Below are 6,000 nucleotides of genomic sequence, written 5' to 3'. Positions count from 1 at the left end.
GAAGGCGAGACGTAGCCTTCGTTGGTAATGGTAGTAGCAGCAGTGCTGGTTATAATCGTGTGTCAATAGCGATAGTTGTTGTTGTTAGAAGGCGCGACGAAGCCTTCGTTGGTAATGGTAGTAGCAGCAGTGCTGGTTATAATCGTGTGTCAATAGCGATAGTTGTTGTTGTTAGAAGGCGCGACGAAGTCTTTGTTGGTAATGGTAGTAGCAGCAGTGCTGGTTATAATCGTGTGTCAATAGCGATAGTTGTTGTTGTTAGAAGGCGCGCCGAAGCCTTCGTTGTAGTAGTAGTAGCATTGGTCGCGACAGCCGTAGCGTTGTGGTGATGGCGAGGCTGGTGGTCCTTCCTGCTGTCTTTTCCTTGGCTTCGCTAAATATAGCAAGCACGCGGACGTAGTTGTAGACAAACGGTTAGTGATGAAGAAATTGCCTCCATGTCGAGAAAACTGTGTTTCTTTTGGGTTGTTGTTTTCGCTACGGTGTGTAAGGAATCTAAGCGTTTTGCCCGTAATTTTGTGGAGGTAACCATGATCATGTGCCTCGACTTTGGTGCCATGGTAGCGATCGTAGCGTGAATCCCTACGTAGTCAGTTTCTCCCCAAAGCGGTCAGGAATCATGAAACTTGAGTGGTGGTCGTCACGGTGACACGTGGTAGACAGTATGACGGCGTCCCCAAGTCAAAACGAGATCTAAATCATAACATCATAACAGCTCCCCCAGATCTCATTTTGGCTTGAATTGTCCAGTGCGGTCATAGTTGCATGTGTGAATGGAATCAACCCATGATGAAATCCTTAAACCGTTTAGGAAGCTGGCCTCGTGTTGACCGATTCCGAATCAGGTCCGATCTGTATCCGGACGGTAGTCGAGGGGTTTCTACGTATATGGGGTCCTGCAACGCTCTGTGTGCCCCTGCCTTGGGTGGAAGCGTTGTCTCTTCGGTAGATTGACGAGTTGGGTAGGGTAGAGGAGGTAGATTGGGGGACAAATGTTTTGGACGTGGTATTAATCGGCGGACATGTGCCCGGTGAACCCATTCACTCTGGCCATCATCATTTTTTATCTGGATCACCATGCTGTTGGTCTTGGCCACTTCGAAGGTACCGATCCAGGGTAGGTGAGATGCGTGAGCAATAGCTGATTGAGGCCGGTGGATTAGTACCTTGTCACCGACTTGTATTGGTTCCTTATTCATGTCCTTGTCTAAATTTGGGTCTTGGGCGTGGTCAGCTTCATTGTTGGCCAGCGCGACGTGTCGATGAACTTGTCTTAACAGGGCATTGACCTGCATGCCGTAAGCCGTGGGGCTGGGGTTTGTGATACTGTTGTCGGGTAATCTTGGCAAACCAATGTTGGGCTGCCGACCAGTGATTATATAGTGTGGTGACGCTCCAGTGGCACTGTTGATGGTAGCATTCATTGATGAGATGACGGATTCGAGGACGTCGGTCCACTCACAGTCTCTATCTTCGCACAGCATGTATATGGCGTTTTTCATCGTGCGATGCTGTCGTTCAATGTTACCTGAGCTTTGTGGTCGCCAGGCACAATGTAATTCCTGCGTGATTGATGTGAGTTGGCAAAAGATCCTGTATACCTCCCCCGTGAAGTGGGTTCCGCGATCGGATGAAACAATGCGTGGTATTTCCCGGTGTCGAAGGAAGAAACTGTAAATTCCACGGGCAGCATCGATCGCACGATCTCTGGAACACGGCACAGCCGTAAGGTGTCTACTGAAACTGTCCAGCATGGTTAGGATGTAGCGTTTCCCCTTTGAAATTGGCATCGTGACGAAATCAATGTAGATGATTTCGAACGGTCTTTCTCCACGTTTGCAGTGCCCGGTGGGCCAGACCTTACGTTTGCCATAGTTACCCTTCCGCTTGGCACATGTTTCGCAGGAGTTGACATACGTCCTGATGTCATGGTCCTTGCATTCCCACCAGTAGCCGGATAGATGTTCGCGCATGCGGGCGATACCTGAATGATTGATGCAGTCATGGGCCTGATGCAGGTACTTGGGACGGAGTTTGTATGGTACGACCAGTTTTGGGGAATGATTGTTGTCCCTAATCATCAAGACAGATGTGCCGGGCTCCAGGTAGAACTGGTGGATGTATTTGTTGAGTATGGGGGCCCGATGGTCATCGGGGTCGATGTTACAGTTTTTGCTGGAGTTATTCGTCTGGAGGGTTTTGATGATTCTCGACAGTGTGTTGTCTGTGCATTGCTCAGCAGCGATATTGATATGGTCACAATTGTATTTTGTGGGGATGGTCGATGAAGAGTGATAGGCAAAGAACGCATCCACAATATTCTTGTGGTGGCGGGTGTTCTGAGGTGTGTGTGCTTCGGGGATGAGCATTGATCCATCAATTTCGTCCATACACCAGGATGGGATGTAAATACGTAGGTCCGAACCCTGGATTCAGAATGTTTTGCCTGCAGGGTTGGCGTCAGCTGGTGTGTTATTTTTTCTTTGGCCATGACTTCTGCTGAGCATGTCGGCCCAGACATTGGATTCGCCCTCCACAAATTCCAGGACGAATTTATAGCATGCGATCTCTTCCTGCCATCTGCGGATTTTGGCATTGTTGAATACCCGCTGATCCAGATAGGTTAGTGATCTGTGGTCGGTGAAGATGACGAAGGGGCGGCTGTGTAGGAAGTAGTCGAATTTTGCTATGGCCCACTTTATTGCGTATGCCTCGCGTTCAGTTGTGGACCAGTTTTGTTCCGTGGTGTTAAATATGTGTGAAGCGACTGCTATGATCTTCTTCTTTCCCCTGTCATCTTCTTGCATTAGGATGGCCCCACATGCGGTGTCACTCGCATCAGTGGTGAGCGTGAAGAGTTGATCAAAATCAGGGAATGAAATGACAGGAGGCGAGGACAGTCGTTTCTTTATCTTATTAAAGGCCTTGTCCGCCTGCTCAGTCCATGCAAATGGTTTGCCAGCCCTATTCAGTTCATGGATGGGGGTCATGATGCTGGAAAATGTGTGTTGACGAAAGGTGACTTCTGCGCCGAGTGTTGATGAAAGTTAAATATGTGATGGTGAGTCTGTTGGACCACGGGGTGAGCCATCACATCTCGCCTGGTCCGTATTGAAAATCCTCGGCCATGGTAGTGGGGAGAGTATCTTCCGGTGGCATATCCTTGTCGTCTGTTGCGATATATGCCTGGGCACGAGGTGGGTGCCGGTACCGACAGTTGCGTCCATGGAAGCATGCATAGCCTTTCATGTAGTTTTGGCAGATCTCAGCATCCTGATTGTGTTCATCATCCCTGCGCATCTGAAAATGGCCGCGAGTGCCAGTGGGTTTGGTGTTGCGCAGTGTTGTGGTATCTTTCCTTGCCTGTGGGCAGAGAGTTTGCCTGTTCACATTGTGTTCAGTTCGCCTGGTCCTTTGATCAGATCGTTGTGGCCTGTTTGCGTAGTACGCGATGGGACTATCATTGATTTCATCGTCCGTTTTGACACCACAGTCGATGTACCACTGTACATCACTAGCTATCCCACCCGCCGTATAATGCTTATCCATTGTTTTGACGATGTGTGGGTATAAGCTCGGTGTCCAGGCTTTCACCTTCTCACTCATTAGCATTGCACCCATGAGAGAGAAGACAGTATCTGCAGGTATTTCCCGTGAGTGGTCCGACTTAAATTTTGCCTTTATGTGTACTGCAGCCTCTCTAATCGTGTTTTCCAGTCGGCCGGCGAAATCTGTCAATCTCTCCCCATCTCGACGCTGCAAATCCCAAGCCCGGCTGAGGTGCTGGAAGTTTGTCATTTGGCTGCCGTGGGTCGTTATGAGGTATGCTTTGAGTTGCTCGAAGGTAGATGTGTCGTGTTGGGAGTCCGTCATTTGCTGGAATATCCCTTCATTCAGAAGCTGTTTGCAGATTCTGACAAACTCTTTTTCGATACTAGGGTGTGTACCGATTTCCGGCTTGACATGTATCATGTATGTTTTGTTTACATCCGTGATGAAGCGGTTAACATCGTTCCCGGGGTTGAACTTTTTTTATGTCCTTTACCGAATCGTGTATGGCCTGTAATCTGATCATCAGATTGTAGTCGTTATTATCGGCTTTGGGCGTGTCGTTTAAGGTGGTCGATTTGAGGGTGGAGAGCATAATCTCTAGGTCCACTTTTATTTCGAGGATAAGGGCCTCGTCTGGTCGTGATGTACTCGATTTTAGCTGGAGGAGTGCCGATTTCTGGTCACTGATAAAACTGAGAAGTTCGTTACGGGTGCACCCTGAGTAGTCCATTCTACCTGTCGCACGCTTCTGACACCAGTTGTTATGTTACGAAGCGTATGGTGACAAGCAAAAAGAACAGACAACACAGGATTAAGATTTGAACGAACTCAACAATTTATTTTCTAATAAATAACACAGAATAATAACGAGCTGTCCTTGGGGTGAAGATGGCAGATTGTTGTTAGTTGTTGTTATTGTGGTTATAAGGCACGACGAAACCTTCGTTTGTAATAGTAGTAGCAGCAGTGCTGGTCTGGTTATAATCGTGTGTCAATAGCGATAGTTGTTGTTGTTAGAAGGCGCGACGAAGCCTTCGTTGGTAATGGTAGTAGCAGCAGTGCTGGTTATAATCGTGTGTCAATAGCGATAGTTGTTGTTGATAGAAGGCGCGACGTAGCCTTCGTTGGTAATGGTAGTAGCAGCAGTGCTGGTTATAATCGTGTGTCAATAGCGATAGTTGTTGTTAGAAGGCGCGACGAAGCCTTCGTTGGTAATGGTAGTAGCAGCAGTGCTGGTTATAATCGTGTGTCAATAGCGATAGTTGTTGTTGATAGAAGGCGCGACGTAGCCTTCGTTGGTAATGGTAGTAGCAGCAGTGCTGGTTATAATCGTGTGTCAATAGCGATAGTTGTTGTTGTTAGAAGGCGCGACGAAGCCTTCGTTGGTAATGGTAGTAGCAGCAGTGCTGGTTATAATCGTGTGTCAATAGCGATAGTTGTTGTTGTTAGAAGGCGCGACGAAGTCTTCGTTGGTAATGGTAGTAGCAGCAGTGCTGGTTATAATCGTGTGTCAATAGCGATAGTTGTTGTTGTTAGAAGGCGCGCCGAAGCCTTCGTTGTAGTAGTAGTAGCATTGGTCGCGACAGCCGTAGCGTTGTGGTGATGGCGAGGCTGGTGGTCCTTCCTGCTGTCTTTTCCTTGGCTTCGCTAAATATAGCAAGCACGCGGACGTAGTTGTAGACAAACGGTTAGTGATGAAGAAATTGCCTCCATGTCGAGAAAACTGTGTTTCTTTTGGGTTGTTGTTTTCGCTACGGTGTGTAAGGAATCTAAGCGTTTTGCCCGTAATTTTGTGGAGGTAACCATGATCATGTGCCTCGACTTTGGTGCCATGGTAGCGATCGTAGCGTGAATACCTACGTAGTCAGTTTCTCCCCAAAGCGGTCAGGAATCATGAAACTTGAGTGGTGGTCGTCACGGTGACACGTGGCAGACAGTATGACGGCGTCCCCAAGTCAAAACGAGATCTAAATCATAACATCATAACAACTTCAAGGTTGTAGCGGAACTGAACAATATTGAGGTTACTGGCGTTAAATGGGCTGGTAAACAGACAAACAAAATAAACCAAATACAATACGCAAAAGTCCAGCTAGAATTCGTCACTGACAACTTTCTCTCTCAACTTCCAGCACGTCTCCCCCAACTGCCTTTGCCAACAGACATTTTATCAGAAAACTGACCCCATTCCATTTGCATACGTGCACAGTGGAAGATGAGATCTCGTGAGATTCCACGAGACTACACCTTATAAATCCATGGCTGCCATCTTTAATTTCTCTTTCTCTCAGATCCCATTCAAAGGTAAGTTGTATGACCGCATGACACACACACACACGGGGGCGCTTTCCTCTTTGATTATTACATTTATGGCTTATAGAGGTGGTGGGTTTATCAGGTTTGTGTCTAACTCTCTGACTCCATAGAAATAAATAAAAAAGACATTAT

Source organism: Euprymna scolopes, chromosome 12 (genome assembly GCF_053919585.1).
Source record: "Euprymna scolopes isolate OS-2025 chromosome 12, ASM5391958v1, whole genome shotgun sequence".
Classification (NCBI taxonomy): Eukaryota; Metazoa; Mollusca; class Cephalopoda; order Sepiida; family Sepiolidae; genus Euprymna; species Euprymna scolopes.
This window is presented reverse-complemented; position numbering follows the sequence as displayed.